This window comes from Rhinolophus hipposideros (assembly GCF_964194185.1).
Source record: "Rhinolophus hipposideros genome assembly, chromosome: 3".
NCBI classification, from domain to species: Eukaryota; Metazoa; Chordata; class Mammalia; order Chiroptera; family Rhinolophidae; genus Rhinolophus; species Rhinolophus hipposideros.
The window spans coordinates 107036010-107054266 of NC_138049.1; the positions used below are offsets into that span (position 1 = coordinate 107036010).

Genomic DNA, 18257 nt, shown 5'->3' on the forward strand with positions numbered 1-18257 from the left:
CTAGTAAAGAGATGATAAATGCCCTAAGTTTTGAAAATAGTAAGATCAAAATAGAAAGTATTGAAGTTCATGTTCAGTAGTCCTCCAAGCTCTCAGGTACCTAATAGTTTATGTATCAGGATAACAAGTAACAGAGGTAGTTGGACTATGAAAACATATCCATGAGCCTACACCATCCAGCAGGCCTTCCTAGTGTATTTCTAACATAGCAATATTTGTGCAATATTGGAACCTGTACTTATGTTATTGTAAATAATACGAAACTGTATATTTTTCAAAGTTTTTTTTAAACTTTGGGGAATATTCTTTTATTAAGATATTAAAGGAATAAAAAAACTGGGGGGGGGGAAGAAGCATTTGATTTACAAAATCCTGAAACAATATTTAATTTTAATTTTAATTTTTATATGTATGTAAATTCTGACATTCCTCCCTTCCAGAGATGGAGTAATTCCTTCTTTCTTGAGTGTGGGCTGGACTTAATGACTCACTTCTCATCAGGTTGATGTAATGGTGTGAGACTGAGTCTAGGACATAACTCACTGCAGCTTTCCTCTCCCCTCCCCTCCTGTCCTCTTCCTTCCCTTCCCCTCTTCTTCCCTCCCCTCTCTGCCCTTAGGGTAGAAGTTACCTAGTCATTAGTCACCTTATGGAAAAGTCCCCATAGCTAGGAACAGAGGAATCCTGGGACCATCCAGGAAGGAAATGAGGCCCCTTCCAGCAGCCCTATGAGTGAGCCATGTTTCCTGTGAGTCCTCCAGCCCCAGTCAAGCCTTCAGATGAGGCAGCCCTAGCTGACAACCTGACTGCAACCTTAAGAGAGGCCTGAGCCAGAAGCATCAGGGAAACCTCTCCTGGATTCCTGTCCCTGGGAAACTTGGAGAAAGTACACATTTGTTGTTTTGAGCTGTTAATTTTTGGGTAATTTGTGATGCTGCTGTATGTGACTAATATGTCCAAAGAGAGAATGAATTATCGGACTTTAGTTTTGATTTGCTCTAAATTAACTGTAAGCTATAAAACATATCATCATTTAGTTTTAAGATATAGGAATTTCCATGGCTATGTGGACGAATACATGTCATTAACATTCACAACAACCTATTTGAACTTCAATTTCCAACTGTGACCCAATTAAAAACAAAAAGAAGAAATAGGCTGTGCTAGGCAGATTCTAAGATGGCCTGCAATAACCAATCACTGGTTATTCACCTTTTCCCAGATATTTAATCAAACATGAATCCAGGTGTCACTGTGAAGTGATTTTGCACATGTAATTAAGGTCCATATCAGTTGAATTGAAAATAGGGACTGTCCTCGGTAATTCTGACCTAATCAGATGAACCCTTAACAGGATTAGATTTTTCTGAACAAAGAGATTGGAAGAATGAGTGGGATTCAACATGAGGGAAGGCTTGAAAGGGGAGTGGGTGTCATTGTAAGAAATACTGGTGATCACAGGAGGTGGGAGTAGCTTCCAGAGACCAAGCACGGGCAGGGGTACCTCAGTCCTACAACTACAGAAAACGGCGTTCTGCCCACAGTTGTGTGTAGCCTTGGAGGAGGACCTGAGGCTCCAGTTGCAAACACAGCCTTGTGACACACAGGGCAGCACAACTCCACACCGTGCCTGGACTTGCAGAACTGTGAGCAGATAAATGGGTGTGTGTGTGTTTTTAAAGCCACTGTGTTTGTGATTTTATGCAGCAATAGAAAAGTAATACACAGACTACTGTGCAACACAAGCACAAGACATTTTCTCCATTGCAATGAATTTATGAACTGTCACATGCACTAGTTATATGAAATAAAACCTTTCCCAATTCTTGTTTATGCATATATTTTTCATTTTATGATTTTTATGTGATGCAATTAAACTTTACTACAATCAGATTTATTATTCACTTATTCAACAACAATTAGTTTAGTGCTCACTCTGTCCCAGGCATGGCTCTAAGTGCTGGGGACACAACTTTGACCTAAACAGTCCAAAGCCCCCGTGCTTATGTGCCTGACATTCTAAAACCTTCCCAGAGTGAGACGGAGCCACTGGAATGTGTTTAGTGAAGAAATGACACAGTCTGACTCACATTAGCAGGGTGGCTGATCTCTGTGGGGACAGTCTGTGGGTGGCACGGAGGGGGTGATGCTAGTGCCACAATTCAGGAGACTAAAGGGAGAAGAGGGCCTGAGGGGTTAGAGAGACAGAGAAGGGCTGGAGAAGCAGGAGGTGAGGAAAAGAAACAAAGGTAAAGAATTCTAAAGCAGTGGAACTCTCAGATTTAAATTAGTTGTAATATAGAGTTTTAATACATATCTGTCTATAGGGTTAAGCACGATATTCTCTGCGTTCTGTGGGTCCTCCTAAAAACCAGTTGCCTCCTTATGTTAATGAGAGTAAAGAAACAATACCAAGTGCCCCAATAAAATATGCACCCCTCCCCCCTTTAGGTGTTAATTCATAAACAGGTAGTGTGAGCACTGGTGAAGGGCATTTGGACTGCATCAAATACTTGCAATTTGAGGTGATTAAAGCTTGTACATTCTGGTGGAAATATATTGTATTAAGAATATTTTCTTTTTGTTTATTCCAGAGAAGTTTATATTTGGGCCTTAAACTTTTGAAAATAAAGTTGAGACATAGCATATGAATACTACTGTAATACACAGGAAATATTTTTATCAGACCCTAAAATTTAACATACACTTTCTCATAGTCAACAAACAATAGTGGCCAGGTGCCAATTTTATTAGATAAGTTGGTTACAGTGTTTTAATTATCATTTTACGTCTATCTAGGTGTAGCTGAAATTCAAAATGCACATCACAGTAAAACTATATCACAACTCAGTGGCATACTAAATGTATTTGGCCTCTGCAGAATTCTCGTCGGATTTCATTCTGACTCCCTTCTCACGGCCCAAGTGGCTCTGATGGGAATGCGGCCTTAGTGCTGCCCATCACACATACCACTTTCTTTTTATAACTAATACAAAACTTTAAGGGGAGATGGTGGCATTAGCCCTGTGCTTCTCTTTTGATACAGATCGCCTTCGTCTAGACTTGGATCTTGACCTGCTGCTCCTTCTGCGTCTTGAACGTGACTATGAACACGTTTGAGAGCAACGAGACTTAGACTTAGATGGTCTCTTCCTGGCCCTAGAACGAGATTCACTGGTACGCTTCCGTGACTTGTGTGCAGAAGATTTGGACCGCTTGCTTCGAGATCTTAATGAACAGTCTTGTTTTTTCTCTTTCTCACCTTTATCACGGTTCTTATTTTTCTTGCTTTTTTCATGTTTGTCTTTAACTTTTACAAAATTTCACAATCATCTTTTTCCTCCGAAGAACACTCTGAAGCTCTTTCTGGTATACTAACTACAACTGGACTGGCAGCAGATTTATCACGTTCAGCTTCACTTGCAAGGCTTGTAAGACGTTTCATGTCCTTAGGAAGTAATGGTCTTACTAAATCTGCTTCGTTAATATCATCAATACTGGCAGAAAATTCTGAACCAGATAGTTTCTCTTTAGTGGAAAGAGGTACTTCTTTACCTGCAGTACTTTCTTTAGGGCTGAGAGCAACTGCTCATGTCTGGTCACTCTCTTTCACAGGTAATGGTTCTTCTGCATCATTACTAATAAAGTTATTAGACAGTAAGTCAAGATGAATGTCTTTAGCAGGCAAAGGTCTATTGCAGCCTCACTACCACCACTGGGGCTTGTGGAAATTACCATGTTATGTTTTGTATCTTGAGTATTTAAAGATTCTTCAACATCTTATTTACTAACTGAACTGAGAGCAGATACTGTAGCAAATTCAATACCCTTACTACTTCCCAGAGTCCGGTTCAAGAGCAAGGGGGCCAGTAGAAGAGAGAGTTCCTCCTACGTCAGCTTCACTAACACTCGGGCAGGTATCCAATACTGTGCATTGTTTAGCCTCACTGATGAGCAAAATTTTCTCGTCACCAACTTCACCAACAGCACCAGCCCTGGCAGCAGGTGCTGTGCTATGTTCCGTCTCATTAACAATTAAATGATTCTTTATATTAAGGTACATATTTATGTCATGTTCACTTTCATAAGAGTTGTTCTTCAGGTGTCCTTCAGCATGTGGCTGTACATCTGAATGCACAGGAATCTTCTGCATGCCAGTCTCTGGAGCGTGATTTTCATCACCAGACAGTAAATTTATTCCTTTTAGAACACTAGACTCAAGCATCACTGGTGTCCACTCTAAAACCATCTCAGAAGGTGATTCTTGAGTCTACTCTGAGACAGTGACAGCAGGCTCTGAAATTGTCACAGTAAATTCTTGGACAGAAACATATGGTTCTGAAACAATTATGTTAAGCTGAAGGAGCGACACTGCTCCTTTAGGCACAGCAGTTTCCAGGGCAGAAACTGGCACAGGAATGGCAACACGCTCTGGCTCAACCACGACCAGGGGCTCTGGGACAGTCTCAGCCAATGGCCCCGGGACAGCCATGGCTGGTGGCCCTACGACAGCCACAGCCAGAAGTTCTGGGACAGCCTCAGCTGGTAACTCTGAGACAGCCATGGCTGAAAGCTCTAGAGTGCTCTGTGATGGGTCTGGAATAGTTACTGCAGACTCTAGCATAGACATAGATACCGCTGAGGCAACATGTCCTGAACCTCTCCTGGAAGCAAAGTTTTCTGCTGTCTTTGACATAATAGAAATCTCTGATGTTAACACAGTTGGTTCTGCTGACATGGGACTTTCAGATACCATATAAGCCATAGGTTTTTCTGGAACAATTTCATATCCTTCTGCTACTGCAGCAGACTCTATAGGTGTAGATGTGACAGAAGACTCTGGCTCTAGTCGTGGCTCAGGAACAGTCACGGCAGCCTCTGATGCTAACACTCAAGGCTCTGATGCTGACACTGAATAATTAGCAGGTACTACTGAGGCAGGTCAGTTAGCATGTTGTTAGGTAGACAGGGGGGTCCCTGGTGGAATGAACAAAAGGCAGCCATCTCCTGAAACTGTAGATTCTGAAATGTCTCCTTCTTCCAGGACAAAGATTTGAGAATGCGCCTTGAGGTTAATAAATTATCTCATAAATCCCTTTTGGCCTGACAAAGGAGAAGATCTGATAGATAGGAATGGGTTATTTTATTAATCCCTTAAAGATGGGCAAACAGGACAAACCTGATAGACAAGTTTCATTAGAAGGCAACAGCCCCCTTCCCCAAGCAGGCAAGGGAAGGTATAAAAGTAAAAACTTTTGCCTCAGTCACTGGGCAACCCGGTTGGGACTCTCTCTTGTTCTGAGAAATGCGGCTCTTTACTCTTTACTTTTAATAAACTATCCTCTTTTAAAGGACTCTCTGCTCATCACGCAGAACAGCTAAGAGACTCGTTCAAGGATTACTTGAAGGTGGGCAAACTGGGCGAGCAGGGGAAGAGGGACGGGAGCAGAGTGGAGACATGGTCTGCATCTGTGGCGGTGGAAATGCTTGAAACACAGCTGGCATCTGCAGCTGCAGAGACACAGGGGCTCCCAGGATGGAAAAGAGAACACAAAAGCCAGGAGGTGGGCTCTTTCCCTGCGTCCCACAGCTGATCTCTCCCGCCGAGGGGGCAGCATATACAGCATTTGAGGCAATAACCTCAGCTGAGACCTTCAGCTGGGCCCTAGGTGGGACAAAGGACACCAATTCCCCTGCTCTTCCAATCCTACACCCGCCCTTCCAGAGACTTAAACTGGCCCCTGAACTGAGGAGTAGTCTCAGATTACAGAGGAGCCTTAGTGCTCAGGTTCTGGGAAAACCGGCCTGCGGCTCTGACCCAGAGAAGAGGCTGGGAAGAGTGTGATTTTTGCTGCGCTAGGAGAGAAGAGACTCCTCCAACCCCCAGCCACCACCTTTTCTGGCCTGCAGAAAAAGTGTGACATGGCTGGGCTGAGAGAGAGAAGACCCCTCCATCCCCAGCCCTACCTTTTCTGGCCTGCCTAGGGCGGGGCAATTACAACTGCGGAGGCACTCCCAGGGATCAGCAGTAGGCGGCAGACACAGCTCGGGGCTTTCATCAGCTTAAAAATCTCCCGCCCGCCACACACACACACACACACACACACACACACACACACACACACATACACACACACAGAAGAAGTGCCCTAAGACTCAGGAGAACTGGACATAGGGCTGGTGGTGCTACTCTCAGTGTGCATATGTGCAGGTAAGGGCAGAAACTACACTGACTTTGTAGAAACTACCATCCAGACCCCTCAGCCCCACGCATGTAAATCTGCAGTCCCAACGTCACTCTGGGGACCAGGTGACCGGCTCTGCCTGCACAATACACAGATGCCTCTTTGGTACAACAGAGGACAACCTGGAGATTACTTGGTGGGCTTAAGCCAAGAATGGCACTGCTTTTTTTTTTTTTGCTTTGTTTTGTTTTGTCTTTATATCTTTGATTTCTTTGCCTGTGTTGAGTGGGGTTGTCGGTTGTTTTTACATGTGAATGTATCTGATTTTTTTCTTTATTGTTGTTGTTGTTGTGTTTGGTGATTTGCTTTCTTCTGAAATTGCCCTACCAGGGCTCAACTTGAGAGGCACAAGATTCAACATATCCAGAGGCCAACTCCAGACCAAACCACAGTACTACCAGGTTTGACCTACAAGTTACACACCCAGAGGGAATTCTCTACAGGCATAAGAGCCCATAGAGGCCAAACCACATTTAAGTGATCAACCCTCACGCAGCAGAACATCCTGGGGTGGGCAGAGCCAAGTCTCATAGTAGTTAACCCCACCTACTCACAAGCAAAAAGCAATTAAAGATCTTCTTTAACAGGACAATATACACAACACAAGAGTCACCTTTGGAGCACACGCAGAGGAGAAGAATGAAGAAGTGCAAGTCAAATATAAAGGACACATACTATATAAGATAACCCAGCAAGAACTAAGAACTCTAGGGGATCTACCTAATACATCAAAGCAAACACAGAGAGTCAGCCAGAATGGGGAAACAAAGAAACATGTCCCAAATAAAAGAACAGAAGAAACCTCCAGAAATGGAACCAAATGAAACAGAGGTAACCAACCTATCAGAGACAGAGTTCAGAACACCGATGATAAGAATGTTTAAGGAGCTTAGAGATGACATAAAGAAGGATATAGAAATCATAAAGAACAACCAGTTAGAACTAAAGAACACAATTACCGAAATAAAGAACTCACTTGAAGGAATTAACAGCAGGTTACATGAAGCAGAGGATCGAATCAGCAACTTAGAAGACAAGTTAGCAGAGATCACCCATCAGAAAGAAAAAAGAATAAAAAACAAAGAAGATGGTTTAAGAGACCTCTGGGATAACATCAAGCGCAACAACATGCGCATCATAGGAATACCAGAAGGTGAAGAGAGGAAGCAAGGGATTGAGAACATATTTGAAGTAATAATGTCTGAAAACTTCTCTAACCTGATGAAGGAAACCAGCATACAAGCCCAGAAAGTGCAGAGAGTTCCAACAAGGATAAACCCAAACAGGTCCATACCAAGACATATTATAGTTAAAATGGCAAAGCTTTAAGACAAAGAGAGAATCCTAAAAGCAGCAAGAGAAAGACAGAGGGTTACATACAAGGGAACTCCCATAAGACTATGAAATGACTTTTCTACAGAAACATTGAGGCCAGGAGGGAGTGGCAGGAGATACTCAAAGTGATGGAAAACAAAGGCCTACACCCTAGATGCTTTATCCAGCAAGGCTATCATTTAAAGTTGATGGAGAGATAAAGCGATTCCCAGAAAAGAATAAGCTGAAGGAATTTATTAGCACCAAGCCAGCATTGCAAGAAATACTAAAAAGACTTCTGTACATAGAAGAAAAATGAAAACAATCTAACTATAAATTTAAAAATGCCAAGAACTATGTACCTATCAATAATCACTTTAAATGTAAACGGATTAAATGCTCCAATCAAGAGACTGATTGGATAATGAAGAGACTGATTGGATAAGGTGGCTGAGTGGATAAGAAAGCAAGACCCTTGTATATGCCGTATACAAGAGACTCACCTCAGATCAAAAGACACACACAGGTTGAAAGTGAAGGGTTGGAGTAAGATATTTCATGCAAATGGAAATGAGAAAAAAGCTGGAGGTGCAATACTTATATCTGACAAAATAGACTTTAAAATGAAGAACTTATTAAAAGACAAAGATGGGCACTATATAATAATAAAGGAATCAATCTGACAAGAGGACATAACCCTAGTAAACATCTACATTTACTAATAGAAGCACCTAAATATATAAAACAGATATTGACTGACATAAAGCACCTAAATATATAAAACAGATATTGACTGACATAAAGACAGAAATCAACAGTAACACTGTCATAGTAGGGGACTTCAATACATCTCTGACAACAAGGGACAGGTCTTCCAGACAGAAAATCAATATGGAAACAACAGCCTTAAATGACACATTGGATTACTTGGATTTAATTGGTATTTTCAGAGCATTTCACCCCAAAGCTGCAGAATACACGTTCTTTTCAAGCGCACATGGAACATTTTGCAATATAGACCATATGTTAGGCCACAAAACAAGTCTTGATAAATTTAAGAAAATTGAAATCATACCAATTGTCTTCTCTGACCACAGTGCTATGAAATTAGAAATGAAATACAGGAAAAAATCTGGAAGACACACTAATTCATGGAGGCTGAATAACATGTTATTAAATAATGAATGGGTCAACCAGAAGATCTAGGAAGAAATCAAAAGATATTTTGACACAAACGAAAATGAAAACACGACAACCCAAAATCTATGGGATGCTGCAAAAGCAGTCCTAAGAGGGAAATTCATAGCATTGCAGGCCTACCTAAAGAAACAAGAAACATCACTAATCAACAGTTTATCTTCACACTTAAGGGACCTGGAAAAAGAACAGCAAAATAAGCCCAAAGGGAACACAAGGAAGGAGATAATAAGGATCAGAGCAGAAATAAATGAAATAGAAACCAGAAAAACAATACAAAAGATCAATGAATCCAAGAGTTGGTTCTTAGAGAAGATAAACAAAATTGATAAACCTTTAGCCAGACTCATTAAAAAAAGAGAGGACCCAAATTAATAAAATCAGAAATGAAAGAGGAGAAGTGACAACAGACACCGCAGAAATACAAAATATTTTATGAAATTACTATGAGCAACTATATGCCAACAAATTTGACAATCTGGAAGAAATGGACAATTTTCTAGAGGCATACAACCTTCCAAGGCTAACTTAAGAAGAAACAGAAAACCTGAATAGACTGATTACCACCGGGAAATTGAATCAGTAATCAACAATCTCCCAGCAAACAAAAGCCCTGGACCTGATGGCTTTACAGGTGAACTTTATAAAACGTTCAAAAAAGAATTATCACCTATTCTCCTCAAGCTCTTCCAAAAAATCCAGAAGGAGGGAAGGCTCCAAAACACTGTTTACAAAGCCACTATCACCCTGATGCCAAAATCAGACAAAGACACCACAAAAAAAGAAAACTACAGGCTGATATATCTAATGAACATAGATGCAAAAATCCTCAACAAAATATTAGTGAACAGAATTCAGCAATACATTAAAAAGAGCATACACCATGATCAAGTGGGATTCATCCCTGGTATGCAAGGCTGGTTCAACATCCGCAAATCAATTAATGTGATACACCACATTAACAAAACAAAAAATAAAAATCACATGATCATGTCAATAGATGCAGAAAAAGCATTTGATAAAATCCAGCAGCGATTTATGATAAAAACCATTAAGAAAGTGGGAATAGAGGGATCATATCTCAACATAATAAAGGCCATATATGATAAACTCACAGCTAACATCATACTCAATTGGGAAAAGCTAAATCATTCCCCTTAGCATCAGGAACAAGAGAAAGTTGCCCACTTTCTCCATAGTGCTGGAAGTTCTAGCCACAGCAATCAGACAAGAAAAAGAAATAAAAGGCATCCAAATCGGTAAGGAGGAAGTAAAATTGTCATTATATGCAGATGATATGAAACTATATATAGAGAACCCTAAAGACTCCACCAAGAAACTATTAGAACTGATAGATGAATTTAGTAAAGTAGCAGGATACAAAATTAATATTCAGAAATCAGTTGCATTTGTATATACCAATAATAAAACATCAGAAAGAGAAATTAAAAAAAAAAAATCTCATTTACAGTCGCTTCAAAGACTATAAAATACCTGGGAATAAGTTTCACCAAAGAAGTAAAAGATGTGTACTCAGAAAATTATAAGACACTGAAGAAAGAAATGAAAGAAGATACAAATAGATAGAAACACATACCATGTTCATGGATAGGAAGAATTAATATAGTTAAAATGTCCATACTGCTTAAAGCAATATACATATTCAACACAATTCCTATCAAACTGCCAACGACGCTTTTCACAGAAATAAAACATATAATCCTAAATTTATATGGAACCATTAAAGACCCCGGATAGCCTCAGCAATCTGGAGAAATAAGAACAAAGTGGAAGGTATAACAATACCTGACATCAAATTATACTACAATTCTACGGTAATCAAAACAGCATGGTACTGGCATAAAAACAGACACATAGATCAATGGAACAGAATAGAGAGTCCAGAAATAAATCCATGCCTATATGGCCATTTAATCTATGACAGTGGAAGCAAGAATGTACGGTGGGGTAAAGACAGTCTATTCAATAAATGGTGCTGGGAAACCTGGACAGACACATGCAAAAAAATGAAGCTGGACCACCTCCTTACCCCATATACAAAAATAAATTCAAAATGGCTTAAAGAGTTAAATGTAAGATCTGAAACCATAAAATTCCTAGAAGAAAATATAGGAAGAAACTTCACAGACATTACCCGGAGTAAGATTTTTACTGATATATTCCCTCACACGAGGGAAGTAAGAGAAAAAATAAACATGTGGGATTATATCAAACTAAAAAGTTTTTTCACAGCAAAGGAAACCATCAATAAAACAAAACAGGATCCTACTGAATGGGAAAAGATATGTGCCAATGATATATCTGATAAGGGGTTAATATCACAAATTTATAAAAAGGTCACTCAACTCAACTCCAAAAAACAAACAACCCAATTAAAAAATGGGCAGAGGATATGAAGAGATATTTTTCTAAAAGGGACATACAGATGGCAAACAGACATATGAAGAAATGCTCAACCTCACTAACCATCAGAGAAATGCAAATAAAAACCACAATGAGATACCACCTCACCCCAGTCAAAATGGCTATCGTCAATAAATCAACAATCAACAAGTGCTGGCGCAGATGTGGAGAAAAGGGAATGCTTATGCACTGTTGATGGGATTGCAGATTGGTGGAGCCACTAAGGAAAACAGTATGGAGGTATCTCAAAAATCTGAAAATGGAACTACCTTATGATCCAGCAATTCCACTCCTAGGTATCTATCTGGAAAAATCCAAAACTCTAATTCAAAAAACTTTGTGCACTCCTATGTTTATTGTAGCACTATACACAATAGTCAAGACGTGCAAACAAATGAAATGCCCATCGGTTGATGACTGGATTAAGAAACTGTGGTACATTTATACAACGGAGAATTACGCAACCATAAAGAAGAAGGAAAACTTACCTTTTGCAACAATATGGATGGACCTAGAGAACATTATATTAAGTGAAATAAGTCAGACAGAGAAAGACAAATACCATATGAGCTCACTTATATGTGGAATCTAAAGAAAAGAATAAGTGAATGAACTAATCAGAAACAGTTTTGGAGACATAGAGGAAAAACTGAGGGTTGCTAGATGGAAGGAAGGTGGGGATAAGGGCGAAAGTGAGGGGATTAGAAAACAGTTGGTAACCTCAAGATGGCTACGGGGTTTTGAAAATTAATTTGGGGAATGTAATCAATAATGTTGTAAAGATTTTGTAGGGTATCCTACGGACACTTGTTTCATTTGGGAGAGCACTTCAGGGATGGTGTAGATGCCTGATCACTGCACTGTACACCTGAAGCTGAAGCTCAACATTAATGAATGTCAGCCATAATTATATATACATATGTATATGTATGTATGTATATAGTTACAAGAAGCGGAGTACAGCATTAGGAATAGAGACAGTGGAAATGTAATAGCTCTGTGCGATGTCAGAGGGATAGTGGATGGGGGGAGGAGGGTTCACACAGTGTGAGGGATATAAATGATAAACGTCTAAGTATTACTTTGTCTTGTGCACCTGAAACTAATAAGAAAAAAAGACAGGAAAAACAACAACAACTATCCTCTTTTACAACTCTTTCACCTCTCCTTGGTCTGTGATTTCATTCTTCAGTTTCACAAGATAGGATCCCGGCACAAAGAAAATATCCTACATCACTACTACAGAAGGCTCTGAAATCTCACTTTAATTCACAGGAGATTCAGGCAGTGGTGCAGACTCTTCAGGAGGTAATGTTGGCTCCTCAGTAGGCCAAGCATTTTCAGCGACTGTTAATGCTGACTGCTCAGTGGATAATGCTGGATCCTCCAGTGGTTCCTTAGGAGACAATGGTGGTGTCATTGGTGGCTCCTCAGGTGGAAATGGCAGCATTGTTGGAGGCTCTTCAGGAAGCAAAGGTGGCATCATATATGCCTCTGTGTATGTATCAGTATAAGAATCGATGTAAGAATCAGAGCCATAGACATCACTGAATAATCAGCAGTATAAGATGACATCACAGACTGGTCAGCAACAGAGTATGATGACATCATAGACTGGTTGGCACCCATGGACATCATGGAGCACTTGTAAGCTGACATCATAGAGCGCTCAGCCCTAAGGGTCATCACAGACTACTCATAAGACATTATAGTGTTCATAAGATGACATCAATCATAGACCATCTAGATGCTAGCATCAAGGGTCTAGGTGCTAATCTATATGGTCTGGTAGCTATTCTATAGGACCTGGGTGCTATCCTTTAAGGTCTACATGACATGCTATAGGGATCGGCAGTTAGTCTGTAGGGATCATGGCCTAATCTATGGGGATCTTGCCCTAACCTATAGGCATCATGACCTATCCTGTAAGGGTCGTGACCTAACCTAGAGGGATCCTGAGCTAACCTGTAGGGATCAGGAGATTTTGAACCCAACATAGCAGAACCTTGGGTACTAGATGCTAACATCTGGGTATCCATGGTGCCGTAAGCTAACATTTGAGAGTCCATAGCGCCAGATGCTAACACCTGGGAATCCAAAGAGCTGATTGCTAACATCTGGGAGTCAATGGAACTGGTTGCTAACATCTGGGAGTCCATGGATCTGGTAGCAAACATCTGGGAGTCCATGGTGTTGAATGCTAACATATGGGTCTCCATGGTGTTAGAGACTAACATATGAGATTCTTGGGCCATCAAGGGATGCATCTTACTGTTATAGAAGTCTCTTCCACTAATGTAGTAAGCAGCTCCTATGCTACTACCTAACTGGAAATAAGCTCTAGCATAATTGTTTAGGATTCTCCTAATATAAGCCCTACCCCAAATATAAGCCCCAGTTAAGCTTGTCAGCCGGACGGATGCATTTAGTATGTCTGTTGCAACACACGATGGACATATTGAATTATAAATTAATAATAATATATAATTAAATATAAATAAATAATATTATTGACATGAATACTTAAAATAAATGATAATATAAATTATAATTAAGTATTTGTAAATACCCAAGCGAGCACCTTTGGACGAGAGGTAAATGCCTATGTAAACAGATGAACTCGAGACTTCTTGCCAAATGACCAATTGGAGTACAGATACAATGCATGAACAATGTGTACACTTGATAATGAAAGGATGTGTTTATGTCTAATATGAATCTTCATAATTCAATATGTCATGCATTGTAACAGATGTACTTAATGCACTCGTGTGAAATAAAGAAACGTTTTCTGAATTTTGGTGCCTGCAATTTTTTGTCGCTTTTGTGTGGACCATCATTCTTAGCTCTATTGCTGGACATGAGAGATTGGGGCCACTGGTTCTACAGGAAATGGAGTCGCCAGAAATTCAGAATTCAGAATTCGGGGTTTGGAGAGTTTTGATGATGTTCCAGAAGGAGATGACATGACTGTATTTGAATAAATGTAGATTTTTGTACACGAATGAATGAATAGATGTATATTGTTGTACATGAATAAATGTAGATTGTTGTACATGAAAAAATAAGACCTCCCCTGAAAATAAGCCCTACTGCGTCTTTTGGAATTAATCAAAAATTAATATAAGATCTGGTCTTCGGGGAAATACAGTATAGGATTCCAGCACTGTCATCAAGGGCACCTCCAGGGACTAAAACATGGTCGTCAGCGTTGACAGCTCCGTTGTCACCACACACTGAACAGGGATCTCCAGCACCACAGCTGCCACAGGTTGCCCAGGCAACTCCAGCACCATTGCTGCCTCAGGCTGCCCCAGCAACCCTTTTGCCATTGTCACCTCAGGCTACCCAGGATGTTCCATCGTTGTCATCCCCACAGGTTGCTCTAACTCTCGTCGTCACAGGTTGCTCGGTCAACTCCGTTGCTACTCTTACAGCTGCTGTCACCACAGGCAGCCCTGGCAACTCCTGTGCCAACACAGGTGGCTCTGGTACCTCCTGTGGTGGCTTGAACAGCCCTGGAGGTGCTGGAAGCCTTGGTAATTCCTGTGAAAACTGTGGCACTGATGTCACAGAGGGCCCTGGCAACTCAGGCACTGGGGTAGAAAGGGGCCCTGGTAACTCCATCGCTGAGGCCACTGATGAATCGAGCAGCTCCAATGCTGTGGTCTTGGGCAGCTCCAGAAACTCCTGTGATCTTGTCATGGATGAATGTGCAATCTCCGATGGTACTTCTACAGGCTGCTCTGGTAATCTTAGTACTTCAGTTGCAGATGACTCTGGAAAATCCATTGTTGTTGATGTGCTTGGCTCAGGGTATGCCTCAGGAGGTGTCTCTGATGATACCGCAACGGTTTCTGATGGCTCCTGCACTTCTGCTGCTGGAGGCTCTACCATGATCTTTGATGGCTCTGGAGGTGTGCTCTCTGAAGATTTCAGACTTCATCTGATACGCCACTGACACTGGTACAGCTGGTTCAGATGACGTTAGCGTAGATGGAGTAGGCACTGGTGCTGTTGCAAAAGAATCCAGGGTTTTTGTCACGGATGGTTCCAGCGTTACTGCCACAGACTGCGCTGACTGGGCTCAGATGCCTGGTGAAGATGCAACTGACGGCTCTGCAGTTTTCGTAGCTTCAGAATTCCTCAAGTGTGTGGCTGTGATTCCTCCACTGACACTTGTCGCGTCCCGCGCAACACAGGCAGTGGGATGCGAGAAGGGGCGGCTTTGGGTTAAGTTTTAAGAAAGAAACAAACAGACTTAATGTAGCTTAAATCTCCGAAGGCCAGGAGTCTCTCAGTCTCAGAGGCCTGGAGCCCAGAATAAAGCCGACTGGGGGTTTTATTGAGAGGTCTACAAATACAAGAAAATAACATTGTTTCTTACACGGTCTGTGAGGCTCATACATCATAGCAGAAAAATGTTTATTCCAATCACCCTTTGTCTGTAACAGCCGAAGCACAAGGTCCCAGGATGTCTTACCTAAGGTATGTACCCTCTCAGGGTCAAGTCTCTCATGTTGTAACAGTTCCGTTGAGATAAGTGAAGAGAACTAATCTTTATTGTCCTCATGACTCCTCTCACAATCAGGTGAGAGAGGAAAGCCAGAGTCAGCAATGCTTTTCCCAGGCAAAGGAGAAGGGCAGGCAAGGCTCCTTTTTGGATCTTCCAAGGCAGCTCATTGGGGGTTCCCACTTGGTTCTGCCTGGCTTGGGTTGTTCCCCCTGTGGGGAATCTTACTCATCATTGGCTGCAAACCATCTTTTGGGAACCAGAGAGAGAGACATAAGGTGTAAAACATAAAGATAAGCAAAGTCTCAAAGAGGCACAGTCTTACAGACTTTTCTTTCCTTAAGGAAAGACACGGGGGACAGTCGGCTAGGCTGTTGTGTGACTACAGATACTGTAGGAGGTTCCAGCACAACTGCAGGAGATTCACTGATCTCAGACAGGCCAAATACTCTTACAGGATGCTACAGAGCCATAGCTGAAGATTCAGAATCAAATTTCAAAAAAGAATCCAGGGCCGGCCCGGTGGCTCAGGTGGTTAGAGCTCCGTGCTCCTAACTCCGAAGGCTGCCAGTTCGATTCCCACATGGGCCAGTGGGCTCTCAACCACAAGGTTGCCAGTTTGATTCCTCAAGTCCTGCAAGGGATGGTGGGCTCTCTCCCCTGCAACTAAGATTGAACACGGCACCTTGAGCTGAGCTGCCGCTGAGCTCCCAGATGGCTCAGTTGGTTGGAGCACATCCTCTCAACCACGATGTTGCCGGTTTGACTCCCGCAAGGGTGGGCTGTGCCCCCTGCAACTAACAATGGCAACTGGACCTGGAGCTGAGCTGCTCCCTCCACAACTAAGACTGAAAGGACAACAACTTGACGTGGAAAAAAGTCCTGGAAGTACACACTGTTCCCCAATAAAAGTCCTGTTCCCCTTCCCCAATAAAAAAGAAAAAAATCTAAAAAAAAAAAAAGAATCCAATTTTAAATCCACATTCCCATCATGATGTGATTTGGGATTTGATTCAGATTATTCTGGCTGTCTTTTATATTTTGTTTCCTTTTCTTCATCCTTTTTATTTTCGTGCATTTTATGCTTGACTTTTGGTGGGAATTTCATCAGTAGGATCTGTTTGTACAGATTCACATCTACTTTTTCTGGGGACCTCCCTGAAGTCTGGCTTATATCGTAGTTCTGTACCTTAGGCTCCAGAAAGTACTTCCTCTATCTTCTGAACTATTTCTCCATTTGGTAGACTCCTGGCAGGGGCAGCTGCATCACCTGACTGGTTTCCTTCAACAGATGTATTTGTTTCACCATTGAGCTGGCCTTCACTCCTTCCACTTGAAAGCTCCTTTTGAATTTCCCAGAATTTACTAACCCAAAAAGATCTAAAAATCTACTCGATGTTGATTGCCATGGAGCCCACCAATAATATTTTCTTATTTTCTGCATTCCTAATGCTCTGGTATTTGTGTCCTTGAAAATGGGAGGAGACTGCTCCTTCCAGGATTAGCCATTCTTAGAGACAACAAAGGGCTTTTCCAGGAGCATGACTTTCCTTTGAAAACTAAACAGTCGAGAGCTCATATTCTGACCACCTCTTCTCTCAGGCTCTCTTCCACTCCAGGAGGCAATATTCCTCTGTTTGACTACCAGAGAGCTAGAGACAACCCTTATCATGCAGAGCCTGCCAATGACGTTTTTTCAGACTAGTCAATCCTCTTTCCCCAGCCCCACCTTTCTCCAGGAAATCACAATAAAGGATCGGAGCCATGCTTTTTTCCCTCCCCTTCCGCCCCCTGACCAGCCTTGGTGTTTCCCCACGTGGTCCTGTGTGGTGTGCCACCCCCTCCTCTCAGGAGATGTAAGTAATTAAAAAAAAAAACAAACTTCTTTCAATGGCATTAGCCTCTCCAGGCATCACTCAGTCACTTTTATAAATAAAGGCCCAGGCATAGATAATACCCAGTAACAAACTACTTCAATATGCTGTTTTGTATTGAGGATATATATGTCTGGACTCACACAAACTCCGGGCTACAGAATGAAGATAGTTTTAAAATATGAAAACCTGGAGCCACAGTTTGGGAAAGTGAAAATTAGGAGCTTGGTTTGGTCATTGCAAGGCTGTTTAGACACATTTATATATGTAGGGTGAAATCACTACTTTTACAGATTTCTGATGTTCAAGGGTTATCACAATGGTGTTACCTACTGTGGTTAATAAACAAGGAAACTGGTCTCTATGGGAATCTCTAGTGGTGACCCCAGGCACTACTGCCCCAGCCAGATATATTGTTTCTTCACCAACTTTCCCAAGGACAGCTTCATGTTGACGTCATATTCCCTGAATGTTCTATGAGAGTCCAGGGGGAGAGTTAAGGAGTAGGAGTACAGTTCAGGTAGAGAGAATCCGGGAAGAGAAGAGGAAAGAGGGCTGGGCTCAGCCTGGGGGGTCTCTCCCTGGTTTCCTCAGACAGCCCTTGGACCAAGACTCAGGGAGACAGTGTGACAAAGAGCTCTCCATGCCGGAGGAGGGGTCAGAGCAAAGTCTCCGAGCCTGATGGCTCTC

The 18257-nt window shown here is 41.7% G+C and overlaps 3 pseudogenes across 3 annotated transcripts; all 3 read right to left on the reverse strand.

The window, feature by feature from the left end:
• Nucleotides 1-2999: 2999 nt before the first annotated feature.
• LOC308494758 (protein SON-like) lies at nt 3000-4153 on the reverse strand (annotated as a pseudogene). Its single transcript has one exon. The product of its transcript is annotated as a protein SON-like (transcript).
• A 10218-nt stretch (nt 4154-14371) lies between these two features.
• LOC308494768 lies at nt 14372-15699 on the reverse strand (annotated as a pseudogene). Its single transcript has 2 exons — nt 15677-15699; nt 14372-15358 (listed from the first exon to the last, which is right to left on the reverse strand). The product of its transcript is annotated as an uncharacterized misc_RNA (transcript).
• Nucleotides 15700-15998: 299 nt separating this feature from the next.
• LOC308494778 (protein SON-like) lies at nt 15999-18016 on the reverse strand (annotated as a pseudogene). The gene is made up of 3 exons: nt 17997-18016; nt 16676-17073; nt 15999-16211 (listed from the first exon to the last, which is right to left on the reverse strand). The product of its transcript is annotated as a protein SON-like (transcript).
• Between the last annotated feature and the right edge of the window lie 241 nt (nt 18017-18257).